Consider the following 27,112-nt stretch of genomic DNA (forward strand, 5'->3'; position numbering starts at 1 on the left):
TACTGATTTATTACTATCGACAAAATTATTTACACACGATTTTGTCCCGTCGCAGTGGTTGCGGTGGTGTTAGGTGGGGAGAGGTGATTTATTGCCGAGTATCCTTCGGTTTTTTATGCCAACCTTTATCCTATCAAATTATTGGTTTTTTATAATCAATGATGTTGCGTATCTTCTACAAGAAATTAGAACCTCTTGTCGCTTTGTAATTCTTGTTTTTCGGGACCACTTAGGTCTCAGCGAAAGATTTACTTATTTGTTACAATAGACAAAACAATTATAGATGATTTTGTCACATGCCGGTGGTTGTGGTCCTGGTGGTAGGTGGGTAGAGGTGTTGTCATATTATAGTGTATCCTTCTTTAGTTCTTCTATGCCCGTCTTGGTCCTATTGATTTACTATGATTTTTATCACTGATAGAAAACATTTACACACAATAGTGTCTAGTATTCAATACACACCCAATCTTCTGAAATAAATGTCGTTCTTTAATTCTTATTTTTTGACACCCACCTCGGTCACATTGAACGTTTACAGTTTTGTTGCAAGATACAAAATATTTACGCACAATTGTATTTCGTGCTTGTAGCTGCGGTGGTGGTATGTGGGGAGACACTACACCATTGACCAAATGTCGGGTGGACTTTTTGCGAGGAAATGTCACCTAGCTTGGCAATTTAACAGTCGGCATTCTCTGGCTGTTTGGACTGCCTGCTATAACCTTGCTAGCAAAACTCTTTGCGGCTATTTTTCCTTTACCAACAGTTCTTTGCCACCAAATTTGGCATGTTGTGCACTGAGAGGTGGTTTCATAATATTGAGTATCTTTCTTTGGTTTCATATTAGATCAAAACATTTAGATGAAATGGTGCCTTGTGTCGATGGTGGTGGACATGAAGAGATGGTGCCCCTGTCATAATGTGTCGTGTGTTTATGGTGGTGGTGGTAGGCAATGCATGTTTTAAGGTATGTGTGTGCCCAAAACTAAGTTGTCCATGCGCAAAACATGGGGTAGCACGCAAAGAGGGATGGTGCATACGGATGGCACCCGCTTGGTATGGGTACGGGTGGAGTCATCCCATACCTGTACACGTCGCCTTTGATGTTAGCCGTCACCAGTGGCGGAGCTTGAACAAAATCTCAGGAGGGGCGAAGCTGCAAAATGAGATGGAAATTTTACTTGGAACGCTAAATCATATGACAACAAAATGCTGAAAGTTGTAGCATTTTAAGAGATGGATTCTGACTGCCGCCGCCGGCTCAGGCTGACCGCCCACTAGCGGCCGATGAGGCGGTCACGCTCACGGCGCCATGCCCAGTCGCGGCCCAAGTTCACGAGGCAGAGAGACACGAGAGGAAAACGTGTTTTGCTGTTAGTTTCTGGCCTCTCAACTCTCCCAGGAAGGAAAAATAGAGACGAATGGGGCTCACGAGCTAGACTATGGAGATCATACTAGGGGATAGCAGAAGGAAATTGTTTTCGCTAGGGGAGGGCGATAGCCCAGGTTCGCCCCCATTAAGCTCCGTCGTTGGCCGTCACCCATACCCATATGACATACCCATCAACGGCTATAAGTAAATGGGTACCAGCACGTAGAAATACCAAAAATAGTAATTCATAAAAATAATAAATTCTCATAAACATCACCACTTGATCAAAGCAACAACACATCAAAATGTGATCATGTAAACCTCAGAAGTCACGGGAATTGGTGAAGCAATCCTAAATAGGGTCAGGCTCTAATCCCACTAACCTACCAACGATTGTGGGATCGGGAAGCATGAGATTCGGACTACCTACATGATTAGGGGTAAATTAAGTACATTAGAATAACATTACGATGGCTAAATTGTCAAAAGTTGGATGGATAAAAGGATGTTTTCTCGTTTATATATCCATGGAGATTTTTTTCCTATTCCCGTATTTCTATTGGGTTTTTTACCCGACTAATACGCGTGTCATGGGTACCCATTTCCAACCTATGGTGCAGGTAGACAGAACCATGACCTGGTGTTGCTTACTAGACACCTTTAAACTTCAGCTCCTAACGCCAAACATGCCCCTAGCTTCCTGGTGCTAACTAAACATATTTTTTAGCGTTCCCAGAAGTTCAAAAGAGAAAACTCAATAAGTAATAATTTCTTTAACGTGGTGACTATATTTGCTCCTTTTTTTCTTAGAGTGTGGTGACAATGTTTGCGGGGCAGGCACATTCACACGCACTGCATGGGCTCTATAATTTGAGTCATGTGTTTTATGGTTTTGCTAGACCAACAACGTTTTGGATCAAAATTTGGTATTACAGTACACGTCATGCCTAGAAAAGCTCTAAGAGGATTATAGCTAGAACATTGAGTTTAATGCAATCATGAAGAACCAGAAGAAATCAAGGAAAAAATCAGAGAGCTAAGTACATAGGCAATCACAAAACGCAAGTTGATACAAACAATTGTGATTTACAGGATTGTTTGTATCGATTTGAAGCTCAAACAATTGAGCTTGCCATTTGAAACAGAGCAGCTGAAAAGTGTGGAACTTATGTGCAGAGACTTGCTGCTGCTCAATGTGAACTGTCCCTCCCTGTGTATGGAGGATCCGGCTGCGTTGTACCCAAAAGAGTGTACATTTCTCCATCATAGCTTTATTCACATATTGTACACAAAGAAGTAATATGCAATCTAAGCACCATTGAGAACAACCATGTGCGAGTGGGTGGGGCGTGCTGTGGGGCTATCCACGATAGCTCGCTCGATTTTTTCTAGGGCCCTACGCACGCTGATTCATTCGAGGTGTGGAAGACCACGCGTGATGTAACTGCCTACCCACTGCCTATATATGGAGCCTAGCTGAAGTTGGCACGCTCTGTCATTGTCCCTGTCTGATGCTCCTTTTTGTGTCGAAACAGCCGATCAAATTGGTGACATAAAGTTTCATGGACCAACACCACGGAATTTCTACCTGGCATACGCTGCGCACAGGCCCAACATACCCCTGGGACCGCCTGTCATTCTTTGGGAAGAAGTATTCCCGAAATACTATTCCGGAAACTGTTACTTGCACAGGGCCGCACGTGTTGCCACCTGCTTTTCCTGGCAAAGTCATTTGTTCAGTTCGTTGCACAGACGTGTGTCTTGCGATGTTGTTGACTCTGAAAGTGGGCTCCGCGCTCTCTGGGTTACACACATCATTCTCTGCGTGGGTAATGGCGTGTGTGATTTCGCAAGAAAAAGAGGGTAATGGCATGTGTGCTTGTCTGATTCCATCTGTTCTCGCTAGGTTAAGTGAGAGGACCGCCTGTCCCTACAAGTTAGCTGGTTTTGTGTTAGCCTTTTGACCCCTCTCTCTCTGCCGGTGGACCCAGTTAGTTCCTAGGATGTTTGTCTATCTCATTTTGGCTTGAATAATAAGTATGGTTGAACAGTCGCACAAGCTTATTGCTAAAGCCAAGACATGACATAATAGCTTCTTAAGTAATGCCATTGTACCCGCTTTCATCATGCCCAAGTCAAAAACCATTTATCCCTTTTTTCTTCTGCCTGTTATATGTTAGTTTTATGCGTTTTATGGTACAATATAGTCTACTGTACTCGAAAAGGTGGGCTAAGGTTACATAGATTATCTCCTTTCTTCGGGAGCGGGATGGGTCTCCCTCTAGGGAGTGCTTTGGCACGAGAAGTGATAGCTATGTATGGCTTTTTGGCGCCAAGATCCAAGAAGTGAAATTGGGAGCGTGTTGTTCTTTGCGTGTATAGAGGCTTATATTCCTCTTTATCTGCCACTGTTTTTCTCGAGAGACCCAGGTGCTCATCCTCTTTCTCGTTTCCTATTCCTCGAGCTTTGCTGGGATACTACTACCGCACCGTTGGACGATCTCCTGCTCGCCGCCGTTTCGTGCACCATGGAAGGATTTGATTGTGGTTTGCTAGTTTCTTTTAGGTATTACTTCTGCTCTTTATCCTCTGTTCTTTGTGTCCTTTTTTTGTGTATCGTTCACAGGCAACTATTCGCCGCACCGAGCTGAATCGTTGGTACATGCTTCATTCGCCCGTTCATCGTGAGGTGTGGTTCTTGCCTTTTCTTTGGTCGGCGCCTCTTGTAAATGCTTCTGGTGCGTCACCCTTCACGATTTCCCCCTTCAGATTGTTGTCGTGGTCTGCTCCATCCACCAGGTGTAGCTTCGTCGCTCCTGTGTGTCATGCGCTCTTTCTGCCAAGGTATGCCACCAGCTCGTCCTCTAGATCGAGCAGGAATACCCGGTGGATGGAGCAGGAATACCTGGTTCATTTCTTTGCCAATTTCTTATACCACGAGAATTTTAGCACAGGAAGTGATCGAAAAAAAAGCACTATAAACAAAGTTCAACAGAATTATACCAAAGCCTAGGTAATGAAACCGAAACCTCCATAATTTTTAAAGAGAAACTAATTACGATGGTTTACATCAAGTAGGTGTAAACTCTACAATAAAATCTTTTAAAAGTATCCATAAAAATTATATTGTTCATCAAAAGCTTCTAAAACCAACTACATGCATATAGATTAATAAAGTTCACCCTCAAAAATCATTGCAAAACACTTCTTCTTTTCAGCAAAATGATGTTGTTGTTTAGCCACAATCTTCAAAAAATGAAACAATGACATAATAATCTCCACAAGAAACTTAACGGTCAACTAGCGGTCAATTGACGTAAATGACATTCTTGGAACAAAGACACGCGTTTAATGGAATTTTCCGAAGGAAAACATGCGTTTAATGGCATTTTTGGAAAGATTGCTACTTTGATGGTATTTTCCGAACGTGAGAATAGTTTGATGTCATTCTCAAAATTTCCTCTTAGTGCTATGTTGTGTGATGTAAATGATAGAAAAGAAGGACAAAAATGAAGGAGAAGGAGAAAGGGAAGAGAGAGTAGGTTGTATTACCTTTCATACTGCTCACAATAAAAATAGAAACAAACTCCTAATTGATTTAAAACAACAGGGTAACCTTCTAGGGGACAAAATCTTTCCCTTTCCAAATCTAAGACTCTACTAACTGGAAACTTTAGATGCTGCGTCGGGAAGTGATAATGTTGTTGGCATGGAACAACAGGGTAACCTTCTATAGGACAAAACATTTATGTTTAGTACATCTTTGGAAACAACAGGGTAACCTTCTAGGGGGACAGAACCTTTCCCTTTCTAAATCTAAGACTCTACTAACTGGAAACTTCAGATGTTGCATCAGGTAGTGATCATGTTGTTCGCATGGATGGCATCTTTGATATTCTTGATGACACAATTGGGAAGGTTCCCGGCATTGTCGATGGCCTCTAAGGACGTCTCCTCTGGTTCTTGTCATTCAGTAGTGTTTGGTACATGACTGATGAGCGATCCAATGTTGCATGTGAGATTGACAATAGTGCTGGAGGAGCACGTAGCATGAATTGGAGACGCGCCATCAGGGAGGATTACCAGCCCGGAGGGAAGGAGGGAGAGGGAGGCGGTGACACCATTGTTCATGGCATGTGGCATGGCTTGCTCATCCGTTACAGCATACGCCAACACCATGCATGTTGTGTCGGCATACGTCTCTTCTAGTACCATCTTGTCATTAACCTATAAGAATTTGATGAACATTTTAAGAATGTTAGAGATATGGGACACATGAACTCTGTTTTCTATTTAACAATCTTAATATTATAACATTGTGTTATGACACACCTCAACTCCATTGTAAATGTGTAATGATAAACGGATGCAGCACAACAACTTACGAAAACGATCTGAGTAGGAGCACACCAAACTTACCATGGTATGGTGGACAGACATCGGGTTGCCAAGGAGTTGTGCAGTTTTAAAGTAGGTTATGTTTTGTTTGCATCGGCACCTCATAATCATTAATGATAATACTTTATAATATTTTTGGTAGGTTCATCATCTCAAGTGCCACTTTTGTAGTGTTTGTGGAAGGTTTTATTTATGTAGATAGATGGATGGTGGAAGCCTGCCAACCTTTCTCATCACAGAAGCATCCATCACTCCAATGTTGTTGCCTCTCTTGGTGGCGGTTGGTAGAGCAATGTGGATGGTGGCCCAGGCCAGCAGATGAGCACATGACGAAAGAAAGGAAGAAGGTCTTGCTTCCCATATATGTAATCGAGGGGAGAGGGGGCGTCGAAGCGTAGAAGTCAAGCATATATCATGCTTCTGTGACATCTAAAAGAACCTTCATCTGAGAGATGGCATGCAACCTCTAGAGACATGTAAGGTGTCGAGCACACCGCGTAGGAGCTTGCCTTGAATTTCTCCCATATCCAGACCGTGAGGTTGATGTGCACGCTAGGGTAAGAGCTCCCCTCAAACTCCCCTCCACACAGATGGAGCATGATGCATAAGGATCTTTCTTTGAACTCCTCTCATCCTCATTTGCTTCTCGCGTGCCATTAAGGATAGCTAGGGGCGATAGGAAGCGACGAGATAAGTGAGAGGAGCGGTGGAGAGGATAATGGGGAGAAGAGACATGCGGCTATGCAGCAGAGTTTGAGGTAGAGGAGGAAGATTAGGAGCAGAAGATTCATTTTGCATATGGCTTGAAACTTAGACCCGTGTCTTGTCTGTTCAATTAAGTGAGTCCACTGTGTATGACTTGAAACATGTATCCAAGAAGAGCATTATTGGTCCCCGTCTATACTATTGGTATTATACTATATAATCGTGCGGGCACTCCCGCTTGCATAATACCATCTCACTTATACCGCAAAATATGCGCTACGTCAAGCCATGCATAACTCATACCATTCTTGGACACTAATGATAAGTGACAATTTGATAATTTTCATTGGCCGGTAGCATACCTGCAAGTGGCTCACATACCAGATCTCCACCAATCCGGGCCCGGCCGCCACGGCCAGGGGGTATGCAAACCATGAGAATCCGGACATCGGCACCAAGAACCTAGACGTAGAGTTTGAACTGTTTCCTCTGAAATTCCCTGTAAGATTCCTGCATCATAGATAATGATTTAATCTATCATTCAAGTACTTAGTAATCCTTTTTACGATTATTGTAGGGATATTTTTGCATAAGCATGGTGCGGTACTAGAGATGTGTCATCTTTGTGTGGCTATGCATATCCTCACTAGTGTGGTTTGTTAATGTGTCTAGATTTAGAATTTCTTGAGGTGATGCACATCTAGATTAAAAACACTATTATGCCTCTTAGGCGGATGTATTGTGTACATAAATAGATCATCCAAGGCTATCACACAGTACCTGCTACAGCTACCACTCTTCTCTATCACACACTGCCTGCTACTGCTATCACTCTAACATCAACAACTGAAGTAGCCAACTAAATCAGTGCATACCCTTCTCCCTTTGTAAGAAGAACTCATGGGCATGATAATATCCTTACTTTGGCACACCAACTTTGTATGGTATTTGACAGAACCCTTTCAAAAGGCCTTCTCAATGGTAAAAACCAAAAAGAAATCATCGGCATGGGAGTGGGACTACGCACAGAAAAATCCATGGTCGAACTTAGCCCATAATTGAATGCATGTGTCCTTATTTTAGCATCGAGTAACTACAGATGGAATGATCATTACCAAGACTATGAAAAATATAGAAAAAATCATCTTCCAATATCTAATTTTGATGCAAATCTTGTTCTACAAGACAAGGAGAAATCTAACAAAACAAATTTTATGTTCTGTTATATAACTTGGTTGCCACTACTTGACCAATTAATCAAATGTAAAATGATCGGAATGCTATAAATTATCACCTTTGCCTTCTAAAACGACTCTCATAGGAAAACCTTCTTGCAGGCAAGCACTTTCAAAATTTGTCTACCTTTATTTGGATTTCACTTGCAACACAGTTTTGATTATCAGCCCCCTCCTCTTATAGGAGGTTGGAAGTAAATATATTTCATTAATTCTTGTATTTTCACACACACCTCAGTATCATCAAAGATATACTGATTTATTACAACCGACAAAATTATTTACACACGATTTTGTCCCGTCGCAGTGGTTGCGGTGGTGTTAGGTGGGGAGAGGTGATTTATTGTCGAGTATTCTTCGGTTTTTTTATGCCAACCTTGGTCCTATCAAATTATTGGTTTTTTATAATCAATGATGTTGTGTATCTTCTACATGAAATTAGAACCTCTTGTCGCTTTGTAATTCTTGTTTTCGGAGACCACTTAGGTCTCAGCGAAAGATTTACTTATTTGTTACAATAGAAAAAACAATTATAGATGATTTTGTCGCATGCCGGTGGTTGTGATCGTGGTAGGTGGGTAGCAGTGTTGTCATATTATAGTGTATCCTTCTTTAGTTCTTCTATGCCCGTCTTGGTCCTATTTATTTACTACGATTTTTATCATTGATAGAAAACATTTACACGCAATAGTGTCTAGTATTCAATACACACCCAATCTTCTGAAATAAATGTCGTTCTTTAATTCTTATTTTTTGACACCCACCTCGGTCACATCGAACATTTACAGTTTTGTTGCAAGATACAAAATATTTACACACAATTGTATTGGGTGCTTGTAGCTGCGGTGGTGGTATATGGGGAGACACTACACCATGGACCAAATGTGGAAGATATTTTTCACGAGGAAAGGTCGCCTAGATTGGCAATTTAACAGTTGGCATTCTCTGGCTGTTTGGACTGCCTGCTATAACCTTGCTAGAAAAACTCTTTGCCGGCTATTTTTCCTTTACCAGCAGTTCTTTGCCACCAAATTTGGTATGTTGTGCAGTGAGAGGTAGTTTCATAATGTTGAGTATCCTTGTTTGGTTTCATATTAGATAGAAACATTTAGATGCAATGGTGCCTTGTATCGATGGTGGTGGACATGAAGAGATGGTGCCCCTGTCATAATGTGTCGTGTGTTTATGGTGGTGGTGGTAGGCATTGCATGTTTTAAGGTATGTGTGTGCCCAAAACTAAGTTGTCCATGCGCAAAACATGGGGTAGCACGCAAAGAGGGATGGTGTGTACGGATGTCACCCGCTTGGTACGGGTGGAGTCATCCCATACCTGTACCCGTCACCTTTGATGTTAGCCGTCACCCATACCCATATGACATACCCGTCAACGGCTATAAGTATATGTGTACCAGCAGGTAAAAATACCAAAAATAGTAATTCACAAAAATAATAAATTCTCATAAACATCACCACTTCATCAAAGCAACAACACATCGAAATGTGATCATGTAAACCGCAGAAGTCACAGGAAGAGGTGAAGCGATCCTAAATAGGGCCAGGCTCTAATCCCACTAACCTACCAATGCTTGTGGGATCGGGAAACGTGAGATTCAAGCTACCTACATGATTCGGGGTAAATTAAGTACATTAGAATAATATTACGATGGCTAAATTGTCAAAACTTGGATGGGTAAAAGGATGTTTTCTCGTTTATATATCCATGGACATTTTTTTCCTATTCCCGTATTTCTATTAGGTTTTTACCCGGCTAATACGTGTGTCATGGGTACTCATTTCCAACCCTAATGGTACAGGTAGCCAGAACCATGACATGGTGTTACTTACTAGACAACTTTAAACTTCACCTCTTCACACAAAACATTCCCCTTCCTAGGGCTAACTAAACATATTTTTGTAGCATTCCCAGAAGTTCAAAAGAGAAAACTCAATAAGTAATAATTTCTTTAACGTGGTGACTATATTTGCTCCTTTTTTTCTTAGAGTGTGGTGAAAATGTTTGCGGGCCAGGCACATACACACGCACTGCATGGACTATAATTTGAGTCATGTGCTTTATGGTTTTGCTAGAACAACGACGTTTTGGATCAAAATTTGGAATTACAGTACACGTCATGCCTAGAAAAGCTCTAAGAGGATTATAGCTAGAACATTGAGTGTAATGCAATCATGAAGAACCAGAAGAAATCAAGGAAAAAATCAGAGAGCTAAGTACATAGGTAATCGCAAAACGCAAGTTGATACAAACAATTCTGATTTATAGGATTGTTTGTATCGATTTGAAGCTCAAACAATTGAGCTTGCCATTTGGAACAGGGCAGCTGAAAAGTGTGGAGATTATGTCTAGAGACTTGCTGCTGCTCAATGTGAACTATCCCTGTGCATGGAGGATCCGCTTGCGTTGTACCCAAAAGAGTGTACATTTCTCCATCACAGCTTTATTCACATATTGTACACAAAGAAGTAATATGCAATCTAAGCACCATTGAGAACAACCAAGTGCGAGTGGGTGGAGCGTGCTGTGGGGCTATCCACGATAGCTCGCTCGATTTGTTTCTAGGGCCCTACGCACGCTGATTCGTTCGAGGTGTGGAAGACCACGCGTGATGTAATTGCCTACCCACTTCCTATGGAGCCTAACTAAAGTTGGCCCGCTCTGTCATTGTCCCTGCCTGATGCTCCTTTTTGTGTTGAAACGGTCGATCAAATTGGTGACAAAAAGTTTCATGGACCAACACCACGGAAGTTCTACCCGGCATACGCTGCGCACAGGCCCAACATACCAATGGGACCGCCTGTCATTCTTTGGGAAGAAGTATTCCCGGAATACTACTCCAGAACTGTTACTTGCACAGGGCCGCACGTGTTGCCACCTGCTTTTTCTGGCAAAGTCATTTGTACATTCGTTGCACACACGCGTGTGTTGCGATGTTGTTGACTCTAAAAGTGGGCTTCCACATATCATTCTCTGGCTGGATAATTGCGTGTGTGATTTCGCAAGAAAGAACAGGGTAATGGCTTGTGTGCTTCCATCTATTCTCGCTAGGTAGTGAGAGGACCATATGACCCTACCAGTAAGCTGGTTTTGCGATAGCCTTTTGACCCCTCTCTCTTCGCTGGTGGACCAAGTTAGTTCCTAGGACGTTTGTCTGTCTCAATAAGTACGGTTGAACAGACGCACAAGCTTATTGCTAAAGCCAAGACAGGACATAATAGCTTCTTAAGTAATGCCATTGTACCCGTTTTCATCATGCCCAACTCAAAAAACATGTATCCCTTTTTTCTGCACTTCATGGTACAATAGAGACTACCGTACTTCAAAAGGTGGGCTAAGGTTACATAGATTGTATCCTTTCTTCGAGAGCAGGATGGATCTCACTCCGAGGAGCGCTTTGGCTTTTTGACGCGAAGAACCAAGAAGTGAAATTAGGAGTGTGTTGTTGTTTGCGTGTATAGAGGCTTATATTCCTCTTTATCTGCCACCATTTTGCTTCTTGTCTCACCTTCCTCAAGCTTTGCTGGGATACTACTACCCTGCCGCTGGACAATCTCGTGGCCACCATTTCGTGCACCATGGAAGGATTTGATTGTGGTGTGCTAGTTTCTTTTAGGTATTACTTCTGCTCTTTATCCTATGTTTTGTGTTTCCTTCGCAGGCAGAGAAGAAAGGCGAGAGAGTTGATACTCCCCTCTTCCACAATTAGGTGAACACCAGGAGGGCTGTCCACCTCATGTCAACCTTCCACTTCCCTCCCCTCGATATGTCCAAGGTGGGCAGACGAGTGCAACTCAGAACAGCCTCTTGAGCCTAGGAGGGTTGTCCACTCATGTCAACCTTCCACTTCCCTCCCCTCGATATGTCCAAGGTGGGCAGACGAGTGCAACTCAGAACAGCCTCTTGAGCGGTCTCCAAACGATCTGCTAACAGAGCAGAAAATCTAGAAGATTATTTGAAACGAATGACAAGCGTTAGCCAACGATCTTAAGCCTCACCCACTACCACAGCATCCATCCAACTTAACTCTGCGGTCATCTATAGATTCCTAGCCATGCTCTATGTTCGAGGGTGCAAGTTGCAGTTCATGTATTTGTTTTAATTTCTCTTAGTTGCCATACTGTTGTGTGTTTCTATTCGATTGCTGCGCACTTGATTTTCATGGACGCGTCTTCTGTGCTCCGGCTCCTCATGTTCGCAGAGCACTGCACTCCAGCGCAAGTGGCCGACGATTCATGTCGCTACGTTGTGCGTGTGCCCTCTTCTTACGACTGTTAGCCACCTATGATCTGTATCTCTGTTATCAGTTTGTTCAACTCTGTTGCTGACTCAGTTTTATTCTATCAATATCTATTGGAAATACTGTTCATGGCATATTAACCATTCCTGCTCGTCATATATGAGGTATTACTGCTCGTCATGTAGTTATAGTCTTGAAAGATTTATGTTCTACAACGTGCTCAGTTCTGAAGAGTATAAGCTTTGTTCTGATGAATTGAACTCTTCACATTTGTATAAGCTAAAGTTATCCTGAAGGCATGGAGTAATATTATCACAGATGCAAATTCGCATCCGTTTGGTGTTGGATTTGTGTTTATAAGAGTTTGTAAACTGAAGGATGTGTCATACAATGAATTGTTCGATTGTATCAGTTGACATAGCTCAGGACAAGTTCTTGGATAACATGCATAGATCAGTACATTTTTCATCATTAAGCTAACATAGCTTTGGCGCATATAATTGTTTCAACAGCTTCAATGAAGGAACATATAGAGTACAGTTTTTCTCGTTTTTCAATTTACACTTCTAACCGCAATAAGGTAGAAGAGTAAGGCCATACACTGGTTTGTTGAATGACTGTTGCTGAACGGCGTGGTTACTCGGGTACAGTTTCAAATTAGTCAAATCTTAATACCATAACAGGAATGGTAATTCAGTTCTTACACAAAGATTTTTTTGAAGTTATTAATAAAAAAAATTTGAAGTTATACAAAAAGATATATGATAATATATATTCATTGTACAAAACAGAGATATCGATCAACATAAACAAAATAGTTTTTAACTTCAGTAAAACTTGTAATAGCAATAAACAGAGCTTTCAAAGATAATTATTATGGGTTACTAATTGTCTTTGCTAATTTTAAAAGATTATAAACAGACAGATAATAAGCATGAGCTTAGAGAATTCCAGGATGAGTCCACAGTTTAACAAGCTGCGGTCAAATAAATCTCGTGTCGTTATTTAACTCCCATCTCGTAGGATCGAGACGAAGCTGATGACAACACACACTATACCGAGTTTATCAGCCTCTTCCGCAAATCAGAGGTACTTGCGAGAGGATAGTTAAACTCGGCAACCAAAACAAACAGATATGTATACACTGAAAGATTTTAAACGCGACATATAGTGAAATGTCAACCATTATCCTCAGACTCGGCCCGCTAATGTCAAGTGGATACAGGGACTACGGGTAGGTTCATCCTGTAAACAGGAAACCCGAGCCGTCTGCACCTCCAAATGTTGGGCATGGCATCATCGGAAGATCAAATTTGGAAGAGTTTCGGGGGACTAATGCAACGCACAAATTCGATAATAAATAAACGCATCTACGCAAATCGGATCGAAATAAGATTCCAAATAATGGATGTGCTGGATCATGGCTCAGATCTTTATAACATGTTCTTCTGTCATGAATTGTCAGAAGCAGAACTGGCGTGTTTGCTAATAGTGTTTATCATCACCGCCATGTCAAAACAGAGCACACGCATCAATAGGAAAAGAAATATAGAGAACAGGGAAACCATAGAACTGGGTTTTGGTATTTGCAATGGCTCATATTAAGAAATTCAACCATGTTTTCCCTTATACTTCACGAGTTAATCAGAAGCGCGGGTAAGATTCAAATCACTGCCATCAACCAAAAGAAAGAAAGGAACATAATCCGAGAACAGAAACGAGCTGTGAAGATGTGTCCGTTACTCTGACACAGGCTGCTCATCCACGCGTAGTGTCGCGGCCTGCAACACTGAACGGCACGGTGGATCTAGCACAGCATTGGGGCTTTCCTTCATCACAGAGGACCGAGATCCATCCGATAAGCCCGGGGTTAGCATCGTGCAGAAACAAAATAAAAGACAGATTGGATATACCAAGAGACCAGAAGAAACAAATCAAGAGGAAAATTTAAGTGTACGCAAGCAACAATCATATTGCCTACTGGAAGACATGGCAATTGAAACGATTTCTTGACGCATCGATCTATCCCCTTCTCGCAAAGATCGGTGGCACGGAGCCGCCAACTTATCAAGAATCGAGAGAGGAAAACGCAAAAAGCAAGCTTGAGCAGATTGAAAATGTAAAATCAGTGGAAACAAGGGATCGGGTGGGAGAGGTCGAGGAAGGACGATACTACCGTGGCGGCTGGTGCTTGGAACCCTAGGAGGGTGGATGGATTGGAGGATTGGTTCGGAGTTTATTTATAGCATCCGTGGCGGCGAGTAGAGCATCACGGCGTGGAAAAGGAGAAAACCTAGGAAGAGTTGGCTTAACGGGCTCTTTGGACCGGAGATCGTTTTATTCTGGACATGGGCTGGAATGGTTGAATTAGGCTCTGTGTACGTCAAGGACGTGGGCCTGGACTCTTGGGAGGAGAGTGAAATTTTGCCTTGAAAAGTTTTGTTTTTAGCTGGAACACTAGAAAAAAAAAACTTTAGTTAACTGGAACACTAGATTCGATCAATTAAGCTGGCTCAGCATACATGCTGGCCACCCGAACACATACATCGTTTGGCAAAGCTTGCAGCCATAGCTTTGTTTGATGGTTGTGGTGGTGCCTCATCAAGCATTCCGCTCGATATTTGCTTGCTGGTATGATCCGATAGCCCTTTCGTAACACTAAACACGGCAACTTGTTGGTACCATTATGAAATATTCGTTCGGATCTAACCTCGAAAAGCTTTGTCTGGCTCCGGTAATGGAGGGGTGAGGATAGCGGCGCGCCTTCGGCTCGTGCTAGTGTCTGTAGTCGTCGCTAGGTGGTCCAACGATCTATTTGTAATTTTTATTACTTTTAGACATCTTTGTACTACTGTTGATGATTATTAATGGATCGGTGAAATTTTCGCAAAAAAAGATATTAATATCGTCAACCATGCCTTGCTATCTCATGACGTTGGAAGGGTTTTGACATAAGTGTGATTCTAAGTGGGCATTTACCAAAGCAGTTTATTTCCCAACTTGTGATACTATCATGCATGCTCCCGTTGTTATCCATCCATCTCAGGTTTGGCAGAGTTTGTGCGTCGGAAGGTACATGTGAAATAAGGATTAATCAAAATAATTGGAGATGGTAGAAGTACTAGCGTATGAACTCAAAATTGGGTACCAAGAGACTTTTCACCATTTGTCCCCGTCTCATAACCCACCGAAAAGGAAACCAGGTCTTATGTGCTTGTTTACAAAGACATGGAATGAGGAGGCTCTAAATACTCACTTCTTCGTTATGGATGTTAAGGCAATTCAACATATTCTGATCAGCCATGTTACCAAGGAGGATTTTTTAGCTTGCATTATGGAAAGACATGTGTCTTCTTGGCCTAATCATGCTATCGAGTGACGATTCCACACAAAATCTACATGAAGAGCTAGAAGGATGATATAAGGGATCAAACATGATTCAAAAAATGGAGAAAAGTTAGAGTTCACTATGGAAGGTTAAAGTGCCAGCAAATTTATTTTTTTTGCTTGGCATCCTGTTAGATATTCTTTACCGACTAGTTAGGAACGCACGTAAAGACATGTTTACGTACTTCCCGGTATGTCCAATACGCAATGCAACAACGCAATCTTGAATGACACGAAAGTCTCGGCTCAGCTTCCTATATAAAGGGGAGCCGAGGGTGAAGCGGTGAAAGAAAGGATCGAATCTATTGTCAACATAATCCTAATTTTTTTAGTCGAGCACCTTTTCGGCTGAACCTTCGAGATTTACTTGCCCTCTACTTTCCGCGAAACTCTAAGTCTACAATCTGTATGCATTGACAAGTTAATCCCTTGTCACTCATGCTCTAGAGTTTCTCAAATTCAGACGGATATATTGGTCGAAGGCAAAATATATGTGAAATCAAACACACTATCATAAAACGAAAAAAAGGTATAATGTGGGACTGAGAGCATGCTATATGATCTACAACGCTGGACAAAAAATTGCCACAACATTATTAAAACAATTGATATTTTTCAATGGTAAGAGAAACATATGAAACAATAGCTACATTGCAACCAAAAGGTTTAGAACTCATGCTAAAATAAAAATAACATGGCCTTTCAACTATGCTCTTGCAGACTGTGCTTCTCAGGATTTGAATGGTAGGCTAAGGTTGTGTTCCCATTCTTGATTAATCTAAGTCTAAAGAGAGTAAAAAAAAAATCACGTATGATGCTCATGTCAATGAACTAAAAGAATATATTTTTAAATCAAAAGGCAACATATTAACAAGGCGGAATAATTAGAATATTGTCAACTGAAACTTTATCTCTAAATGGAATAATAATCTCCATCACTATTACTCGTATAACTGCTCATGGATATTCAACTCTAGATCTGAAAAACCTTAATTCACAACCATGCTGAGATATTTATGGGACCGGTTCTAATAAGCCTTTCTTTTGCTTAAAGCCATTACAATTAAAATAAACATGTAGACATAAAAAGGAAATCAAAACCTTTGGTGCCTCATCGAGGTTACAGAAGGTACAAGATTTATTTGAATGTTAGTTTGATAGCGCATGAAATACAAATTCACACAAGATTTAGAGGCCAAACACTGAAACACATGAGAATACATACATGCATGCATCAAGTCATGCGTCCCACTTCCCACACCAAAAAGAGGTACTAAATCAGCAAAATAATTCTCTTACGGAGAAGCACTATATCTATACGCCAATATTGACTATTACCTTTGGAAATGGTAACATAAAAATATATCATCCTCCTTTTAGCAATTTATAGTTCCTTTTAAGAATAGTCGTAATGGAACCAAAGGATTGGAAAAAAATGTATCATCAACAACCTTTTTAAGGAGATGCAAACAAATAATCATACAAAAAACATAAATAATTCAACCATGTCGTAGGTCTAGTAAAGTCCAAGCGATTTTCTCATGTTATAAAAAAACATCACTACATCAGCAGTAGCTTGAAATATTTGCACCAACCAGAAAAATAATCTAATTCGTTAACAAGGATTAAATTGGAGAACAATTATATCCTCTACATCAGCAGTAGCTTGAAATATTTGCACCAACAAGAAAAATAATTTAATTCGTTAACAAGGATTAAATTGGAGAACAATTATATCCTCTAAAATATCCAGGTTAATTGGAGGGCACCTAAAATACCAAGGCCATCAGCAACAGTTTTGATGTGTTCGATATGACTAAATTAATGTGTATATAACTTGAATACACATCTGATGTAAGCCAAAATATCTATGCTGACCATCAAAGAAGCTAATCTTGTTCGCAGAATCACTTGAGAGGACAAAGCACATCAACTTGTTCTTCTTCATAGGTCGGTCTTCTCTAGCTCATAAACTTGGGAACTTAAAGTGCAAGTAAAAGGACGAGATGTCGCCTAGAGGGGGGTGAATAGGCGTTTTAAAAACTCTTACGGATTTGGCTTGTAAGAATGCGGAATTAAACTAACGTTTATTTTACAAGCACAAACCCTAAATATGCTAGGCTCAACTAAGTGCAATAACAACAACTAGAGCTAAGCAAGATAGGCATAATATATATGAACAACAAGTGATAGCAAGATATAATAAATACTTCAATCTCGATGGCTATCACAAAAGGAAAGTAAAACTCAGGTATAGAAATAACCGAGGCACGGGAATACGAAGATGTATTCCCGTGTTCCCTTCCTTTGCAAGAAGGTACGTCACGTTTGGAGAGGTGGGGATCCCACGAAGGATTTCCCAACGCCACGAAGGCTCACCTTCTTCTCCGAGCCTATCCCACGAAGGAATAACTCTTTCCTTATGGCTAGCTTTTCTTTCGCTCCGGAGATGACAAGCTCCAAAACCAATTCACAAGCTCCACGAAGGAGAAGCCCGGACCTTTTCACAATCTTCCACGAAGGGGTCACTGGGACACCAACCAAGCCAACTAGGAGGTCACCCTCCAAGAGTAACAAGCTCACGGTCTCTCACTCGAACAAATCATGGTGGAGAGCTCAACACTATGCAATGATGCAAAGCAAGAACACCCAAGGTGTTCAAATCTTTTACACTCAAATCTCACCAAAGCAACAAATGCTAGGATGAAATTAGAGAGGAAGGACAATAGAGGAAATCAACAAATGACTCCAAGATCTAGATCCCAAGAGTCCCCCTCACCTAGAGGAGGAATGGATTGGAGAAAGTTGTAGATCTAGATCTTCTCTTTGAAATCTCCCAAGAATATGCAAAAATCATAGGAGGGAAGGGAGAAGAAGCAAGCTCAAGAAGGTCAACAATGGTGGTAAAAAATGTGCCTAAGAACCCTAAGAACAATGGGGAAGAAGACCCATTTTATAGCCCATCAAAATATAACCTTTTGGGGCAAAAATTGAGCCACCCAGCACTCGACCCGGCCCTGCCGAGCTGGCTGCCAACCTACCCGGCAGCAGCACTCGGCATGCCAAGCCAGACGCCGAAAATACGATAACTTTTGCATCCGGACTCTGATTTCGATGATCTTGGGCTCGTTGGAATCACGACAACGAGATCTACAATATTATTCATAGAAACATCATAGTCTAACCATTGAGTAAGAAAAATAATATAAAAAGTTTGGCCTATCTATAAAACATCAAACCGGTAAAACCTTCAAACATGAAAACGCAATAGAAGATGCATATGGATTCCGTTTTCGATGAACTTGGGCCTGTTGTAAAGCTAGAAACAAGCTCAAGAACCTCACATAGAGAAACACCAAGAAGCAACAAGACTTATGAAATGCAAAGCATGTAAAGGGTTGAGCTCCCTAAGACGATGTGATCAAGTTACCCAGCCGAAAACTCCTCTTGATAGTGCGGCTATCTATCCTATAACCCGGTCTCCCAACAACCACCTTGAGACCGGTAAAAGGAAAACCTAGCAAGGCCATACATTTGAATTGTGCATTCCGCTTGATCTTGATGATGATGCTTCATGCTTCACTCAAGCCGGAATGCCTCACTTGATCATTGTTGCTTCGTGAAGACTCACAAATGCTCCCCCATACACCATGATGTGAAAGATCCATTGATGCACATCTTCACATGTCCATTATCACCAAATGGACGGCAAACTTCAAGCATGTAATCCTCTCGAGATGCTCATCTTGAACTTGCCCAACTCAATCTTGATGACGATCACCACTTGACGTCATCATCTCATGGGCTATATGAGATCTCACTTTTGATCCATGCCCATGGAAAGATACCTAATCCACATAGAAAACACAAGGGCACATATATGATGGGTTAGCTCATAAAGCATAATTGACAAGACTTACCATATCACATGACTTCACGTGGCACATTCTTCATGCTTCATGTGTTGACCAAACTTGAATCTATTATTCACTCTTTGTATTGACCAAACTCGTGAGAGAAGTTGGACGATTTGGTGGCGGAGGAATATGCGGGGTAGTGTGAAGAAGAAGACAAACCTCATTCCTAGCGGCAGGTGGTGGTAACCTATCCGTAGTTCGTTGCAAAATAGGGGCTTACTGTAATGGTGAAGACATCAGATCGGAATGAAGGTAGGAAATGGAGGGGCGCAACAACCGCTAAGTGCGCGATGATCTCCCGCACCGTGGCGGCGAGGTGTAGACGGACCGCGTAGCTGGTGGCGGAGATCGTCGTGACGTCTGTCGTGGCGACGCAACGAACTGGTGGCGGCTGGCCGATGCAGCGGGCGCCGCGGTCGCAGGGCCTCGATATACGGCATTGTCACCTCGCAGTCCACTCCTCCTGCGGCTCCGCCTATACGCGGGCGGAGGGAAACAAAAACCAGGCAAGCACCCTTCTTATTGTAGGAGGTGGAACTGGAGCGGCAGGAAGGAGATTGGGATCTTTGCCGGCCACCTCAACCTGCTTGTTCTGGGCCCGCTCATGGCATATCCGTAATGATCGTCCCGAGATCGCAAGGTCTTCTCCTTCGTTCATCCTTGCCGTCACAGATGGACGGGAGTTCGGATCCTCCGCTCGCCGCCACACATCATGATGGAGGGTGCCATGGGATGGGACAGAGGTGGCACGGGAGGGGGGTGGAGGTTGCCTGCTAGGGGATGTGCATCGATGGAAGGAGATTAACCGTAATCATTTTCACAGTTGTTAAGAAAAAGAAGGAAGGAAATAATGATTTAGTAAAGTAGTAAGGGATTAGGAAACCAATAATCTGTTCTGATCTACCAATTAAGGAGCAATGTAGTACGCGGAAGGAAAGCGATGATTTGCTTTAATCTGACGGTGAATGTTGATGCGGAGATGTTAAAAATAATTGGATGGACAAGATGATCCTAATCTCCTTCACCAAACGCGTTGTACGACATACGACCAACTCAAATATAATAGTATAGATAGATGATAGATGATATGAAAACGACAATATACGATCGAATTCGTTTACGTCCCACTTTCCGTTTAGGGCATCTCCAGCGGCGCGACGCAAACGGAAGCTGAGCTACCGTTTGCGTCCGCCGTGACCGGAAATGCGTCTGGGCCCTTGATGTCTACGGGTGCTTCTATTCTTGTAGACAGTGTTGGACCTCCAAGAGCAGAGGTTTGTAGAACAGCAGCAAGTTTCCCTTAAGTGGATCACCCAAGGTTTATCGAACTCAGGGAGAAAGAGGTCAAAGATATTCCTCTCAAGCAACCCTGCAATCATGATACAAGAAGTCTCTTGTGTCCCCAACACACCTAATACACTTGTCAGATGTATAGGTGCACTAGTTCGGCGAAGAGATAGTGAAATACAAGTAGTATGAATGAATATGAGCAGTAGTAACGGCGCCAGAAAAGTGCTTGCTGGCGTGCAGTTGATGGTAGTAATATTGCAGGAAGTAAACATGCAGTAGAACAGTAAACAAGCGGTGTTTGCAGTATTGGAAACAAGGCCTAGGGATCATAATTTCACTAGTGGACACTCTCAACATTGATCACATAAATAAATAAGTTCTCTTCCTTTGTGCTACATATACTCTTGTTTGATAATGAACACCATTCGTTGTGTAGGGCTACTAGAGCACCTCAATGCCGGAGTTAACAAGCTCCACAACATTCGGCATTCATATTTAAGTAACCTTTAGAGCATAATAGATCTTTGCAATTTAAACCGAGTACTAACATAGCAAACACACTGTCACCTTTACACTATGAAGGGGGAATAAACCACATCAATACTATCATAGTAATAATTAACTCCATAACCTACAAGAGATTATGATCATAACCTACGCCAAGAACTACACGATGCACACACTGTCACCATTACATGAGAGAGAGATTAACCACATAGCTACCGGTACAGCCCTTAGCCTCGATGGAGAACTACTCCCTCCTCATGGGAGACAGCAGCGTTGATGAAGATGGCGGTGGTGTCGATGGAGAAGCCTTCCGGGGGCACTTCCCCGTCCCGGCGGCGTGCCGGAACAGAGACTCCTGTCCCCCAGATCTTGGCTTCGCGATGGCGGCGGCTCTGGAAGGTTTCTCGTAACGTGGCTTTTCCGTATCGAAGATTTAGGTCAGGGACCTTTAAATAGGCGAAGAGGCGGAGTCGGAGGGCTGACGAGGCGGTGACACAATAGGGGGGCGCGGCCCAGGCCCTGGCCGCGCCGCCCTATCATCTGGTGGCCTTGTGGCCCTCCTCTGCTGGCTCTCGGGTGTTCTGGAAGCTTCGTGGAAAAATAGGATGCTGGGCATTGATTTCGTCCGATTCCGAGAATATTTCCTTACTAGGATTTCTGAAACCAAAAACAGCAGAAACAAAGAATCGGCACTTCAAAGATCTCGTCAATAGGTTAGTTCCGAAAAACGCATCAAAACGATATAAAGTGTGAACAAAACATGTAGGTATTGTCATAAAACAAGCATGGAACATAAGAAATTATAGATACGTTTGAGACGTATCAAGCATCCCCAAGCTTAGTTCCTACTCGCCCTCGAGTAGGTAAACGATAACAATGATAATTTCTTAAGTGACATGCTACCAACATGATCTTGATCAATACTATTGTAAAACATATGAGATAAATGAAGTGATTCAAAGCAATGGTAAAGACAATGAGTAAACAACTGAACCATATAACAAAGACTTTTCATGAATAGTACTTTCAAGACAAGCATCAATAGGACTTGCATAACAGTTAACTCATAAGCAATAAATTCTTAGTAGAAGACATTGAAGCAACACAAAGGAAGATATAAGTTTCAGCGGTTGCTTTCAACTTCAACATGTATATCTCATGGATAATTGTCAACATAAAGCAATGTAACAAGTGCAATAGGTAAACATGTAAGAATCAATGCACACAGTTGACACAAGTGTTTGCTTCTGAGATAGAAAGAATAGGTAAACTGACTCAACAATAAAGTAGAAGAATGGCCCTTCGCAGAGGGAAGCATGGATTACTATTTTTGTGCTAGAGCTTTTCATTTTGAAAACAAGAAACAATTTTGTCAACGGTAGTAATAAAGCATATGTGTTATGTATAAGATATCCTATAAGTTGCAAGCCTCATGCATAGTATACCAATAGTGCTCGCACCTTGTCCTAATTAGCTTGGATTAACACGGATTATCATTGCATGACATATGTTTCAACCAAGTGTCACAAAGGGGTACCTCTATGCCGCCTGTACAAGGGTCTAAGGAGAAGGTTCGCGTTGGATTTCTCACTTTTGATCATTCTCAACTTAGACACCCATACCAGGACAACATAGACAACAGATAATGGACTCATCTTTTAATGCTTAAGCATTCAACAACAGATAATATTCTCATAAGAGATTGAGGTTTTATGTCCAAACTGAAACTTCCACCATGATTCATGGCTTTAGTTAGCGGCCCAATGTTCTTCTCTAACAATATGCATACTCAAACCATTTGATCATGAAAATCTCCCTTACTTCAGACAAGACGAACATGCATAGCAACTCACATGATATTCAACAAAGGTAAAAGTTGATGGCGTCCCCAGAAACATGGTTACCGCTCAACAAGCAACTTATTAAGAAATAAGACACATAAGTACATATTCTTCACCACAATAGTTTTTAAGGCTATTTTCCCATGAGCTATATATTGTAAAGGCAAAGAATAGAAGTTTAAAGGTAGCACTCAAGTAATGTACTTTGGAATGGCGGGGAAATACCATGTAGTAGGTAGGTATGGTGGACACAATTGGCATAGTTTTTGGCTCAAGGATTTGGATGCACGAGAAGAATTCCTCTCAATACAAGGCTAGGCTAGCAAGGTTGTTTGAAGCAAACTTAAGTATGAAATGGTGCAGCAAGACTCACATATAAACATATTGTAAGCATTATAAGACTTTACATCGTCTCCTTGTTGTTCAAACACCTCAACCAAAAAATATCTAGACTTAGAGAGACCAATCATGCAAACCAAATTTTAACAAGCTCTATGTAGTTCTTCATTAATAGGTACAAGGTACATGATGCAAGAGCTTAAACATGATCTATATGAGCACAACAATTGCCAAGTATCACATTATTCAAGACATTATACCATTTACCACATGCGGCATTTTCTGTTTCCAACCATATAACAATGAACGAAGCAGTTTCAACCTTCGCCATGAACATTAAAAGTAAAGCTAAGAACACTAGTGTTCATACGAACCAGCGGAGCGTGTCTCTCTCCCACACAAGCATGAATTTATTCAGAGAATGAAAATAACAAAACGAAAATAAAAGCACACAGACGCTCCAAGTAAAGTACATAAGATGTGACCGAATAAAAATATAGTTTCAAGAGAAGAAACCTGATAAGTTGTCGATGAAGAAGGGGATGCCTTGGGCATCCCCAAGCTTAGACGCTTGAGTCTTCTTGAAATATGCAGGGATGAACCACGGGGGCATCCCCAAGCTTAGACTTTTCACTCTTCTTGATCATAGTATATCATCCTCCTCTCTTGACCCTTGAAAACTTCCTCCACACCAAACTCGAAACAAACTCATTAGAGGGTTAGTGCATAATCAAAAATTCACATTTTCAGAGATAACACAATCATTCTTAACACTTCTGGACGTTGCCCAAAGCTACTGGAAGTCAATGGAACAAAGAAATCCATCCAACACAGCAAAAGAGGCAATGCGAAATAAAAGGCAGAATCTGTCAAAACAGAACAGTCCGTAAAGACGAATTTTTTAGAGGCACTGGACTTGCTCAGATGAAAATGCTCAAATTGAATGAAAGTTGCGTACATTTCTGAGGATCACGCACGTAAATTGGAAGATTTTTCTGAGTTACCTACAGAGAACCCTGCCCAAATTCGTGACAGACAGAAATCTGTTTCTGCGCAGTAATCCAAATCTAGCATCAACTCTACTATCAAAGACTTTACTTGGCACAACAATGCAATAAAATAAAGATAAGGAGAGGTTGCTACAGTAGTAAACAACTTCCAAGACACAACAAAATAGTAGCAAAATAAACACATGGGTTATCTCCCAAGAAGTTCTTTCTTTATAGCCATTAAGATGGGCTCAGTAATTTCAATGATGCACTCCCAAGAAATAAGAGTTGAAGCAAAAGAGAGCATCAAAAAGCAAATTCAAAACACATTTAAGTGTAACATACTTCCTATGAAAAGGAATCTTGTAAATAAACAAATTCATGAAGCATAATGCAACAAGCATAGAAATACAAAACAAGTGTAACTTCAAAAATTTCAGCATATAGAGAGGTGTTTTAGTAACATGAAAATTTCTACAACCATATTTTCCTCTCTCATAATAACTTTCAGAGGCATCATGAACAAACTCAACAATATAAGTATCACATAAAGCATTCTTATTCACATGCATAAAAGTATCATTACTCTCCACATAAGCATAATCAATTTTATTAGTTGTAGTGGGAACAAATTCAACAAAGTAGCTATCATTATTATTCTCATCATCAAATATAGGAGGCATATTGTAATCATAATTAAACTTATCCTCCATAGTAGGCGGCACCAAAAGACCACTATCATTATAATCATCATATATGGGAGGCATATCATAATCAACATAAACTTTCTCCTCAATACCCGGAGGGCTAAAGAGATCATTTTCATCAAAACCGACCTCCCCAAGCTTAAATTCTTCCATAGCATTAGCAACAATGGTGTTCAAAGCATTCATACTAATAACATTCCCATTAGCATGCATAAGTTCCATGGGTTTTTTAATTTTCTCTTCAAACACATCATGTCCTAATTCAAGATAAAGTTCATAAAGATCTCTCATTTTGTTGTTGTCTTCCATTAAGCCTTACTAGTGTAAAACAAGAGACAAAAAGATGCAATTGCAGGATCTAAAGGAAATAGCTTCGAGCACACACACAACGGCAATAGAAAAGTATTAGTTACCTGGGACCGGAGTATGAGTGCCCTTTACCTTTCCTCCCCGGCAACGGCGCCAGAAAAGTGCTTGATGTCTACGGGTGCTTCTATTCTTGTAGACAATGTTGGGCCTCCAAGAGCAGAGGTTTGTAGAACAACAGCAAGTTTCCCTTAAGTGGATCACCCAAGGTTTATCGAACTCATGGAGGAAGAGGTCAAAGATATTCCTCTCAAGCAACCCTGCAATCACGATACAAGAAGTCTCTTGTGTCCCCAACACACCTACACTTGTCAGATGTATAGGTGCACTAGTTCGGCGAAGAGATAGTGAAATACAAGTAGTATGAATGAATATGAGCAGTAGTAACGACGCCAGAAAAGTGCTTGCTGGCATGCAGTTGATGGTAGTAATATTGCAGGAAGTAAACATGCAGTAGAACAGTAAACAAGCGGTGTTTGCAGTATTGGAAACAAGGCCTAGGGATCATACTTTCACTAGTGGACACTCTCAACATTGATCACATAAATAAATAAGTTCTCTTCCTTTGTGCTACATATACTCTTGTTTGATAGTGAACACCATTCGTTGTGTAGGGCTACTAGAGCACCTCAATGCCGGAGTTAACAAGCTCCACAACATTCGGCATTCATATTTAAGTAACCTTTAGAGCATAATAGATCTTTGCAATTTAAACCGAGTACTAACATAGCATACACACTGTCACCTTTACACTATGAAGGGGGAATAAACCACATCAATAGTATCATAGTAATAATTAACTCCATAACCTACAAGAGATTATGATCATAACCTACGCCAAGAACTACACGATGCACACACTGTCACCATTACACCGTGAAGGAGGAATAGACTACTTTAATAACATCACAAGAGTAGCACATAGACTAATAGTGATACAATGCTCATAATATGGATCTCAATTATGCAAGGCAATTCATGAGATCATTGTATTGGGGTACATGAGAGAGAGATTAACCACATAGCTACCGGTACAGCCCTTAGCCTCGATGGAGAACTACTCCCTCCTCATGGGAGACAGCAGCGTTGATGAAGATGGCGTTAGTGTCGATGGAGAAGCCTTCCGGGGGCACTTCCCCATCCCGGCGGCGTGCCGGAACAGAGACTCCTGTCCCCCAGATCTTGGCTTCGCAATGGCGGCGGCTCTGGATGGTTTCTCGTACCGTGGCTTTTCCGTATCGAAGATTTAGGTCAGGGACCTTTAAATAGGCGAAGAGGCGGAGTCGGAGGGCTGACGAGGCGGTGACACAATAGGGGGGCGCGGCCCAGGCCCTGGCCGCGCCGCCCTATCATCTGGTGGCCCTATGGCCCTCCTCTGCTGGCTCTCGGGTGTTCTGGAAGCTTCGTGGAAAAATAGGATGCTAGGCATTGATTTCGTCCGATTCCGAGAATATTTCCTTACTAGGATTTCTGAAACCAAAAACAGCAGAAAACAGCAATTGGCACTTCGGCATCTCGTCAATAGGTTAGTTAGGGAAAACGCATCAAAACGATATAAAGTGTGAACAAAACATGTAGGTATTGTCATAAAACAAGCATGGAACATAAGAAATTATAGATACGTTTGAGACGTATCAAGCATCCCCAAGCTTAGTTCCTACTCGCCCTCGAGTAGGTAAACGATAACAATGATAATTTCTTAAGTGACATGCTACCAACATGATCTTGATCAATACTATTGTAAAACATATGAGATAAATGAAGTGATTCAAAGCAATGGTAAAGACAATGAGTAAACAACTGAAC

At 41.6% G+C, this 27,112-nt stretch overlaps 6 non-coding genes across 6 annotated transcripts; all 6 read right to left on the minus strand.

Moving 5' to 3' along the window:
* Positions 1-12,951: 12,951 nt before the first annotated feature.
* LOC127318150 (small nucleolar RNA snoR97) lies at positions 12,952-13,055 on the minus strand. Its single transcript, XR_007861705.1, has one exon. It is a non-coding gene; the product is annotated as a small nucleolar RNA snoR97 (small nucleolar RNA).
* Positions 13,056-13,151: 96 nt separating this feature from the next.
* On the minus strand, positions 13,152-13,267 carry LOC127318202 (small nucleolar RNA Z278). Its single transcript, XR_007861756.1, has one exon. It is a non-coding gene; the product is annotated as a small nucleolar RNA Z278 (small nucleolar RNA).
* A 114-nt stretch (positions 13,268-13,381) lies between these two features.
* Positions 13,382-13,476, minus strand: LOC127318201 (small nucleolar RNA Z223). The gene has a single exon (XR_007861755.1). It is a non-coding gene; the product is annotated as a small nucleolar RNA Z223 (small nucleolar RNA).
* A 79-nt stretch (positions 13,477-13,555) lies between these two features.
* LOC127318154 (small nucleolar RNA U36a) lies at positions 13,556-13,640 on the minus strand. Its single transcript, XR_007861709.1, has one exon. It is a non-coding gene; the product is annotated as a small nucleolar RNA U36a (small nucleolar RNA).
* A 51-nt stretch (positions 13,641-13,691) lies between these two features.
* LOC127318157 (small nucleolar RNA snoR134) lies at positions 13,692-13,847 on the minus strand. Its single transcript, XR_007861712.1, has one exon. It is a non-coding gene; the product is annotated as a small nucleolar RNA snoR134 (small nucleolar RNA).
* Positions 13,848-13,914: 67 nt separating this feature from the next.
* LOC127318153 (small nucleolar RNA snoR111) lies at positions 13,915-14,034 on the minus strand. Its single transcript, XR_007861708.1, has one exon. It is a non-coding gene; the product is annotated as a small nucleolar RNA snoR111 (small nucleolar RNA).
* Positions 14,035-27,112: the final 13,078 nt, after the last annotated feature.

Source organism: Lolium perenne, chromosome 7 (genome assembly GCF_019359855.2).
Source record: "Lolium perenne isolate Kyuss_39 chromosome 7, Kyuss_2.0, whole genome shotgun sequence".
NCBI classification, from domain to species: domain Eukaryota; kingdom Viridiplantae; phylum Streptophyta; class Magnoliopsida; order Poales; family Poaceae; genus Lolium; species Lolium perenne.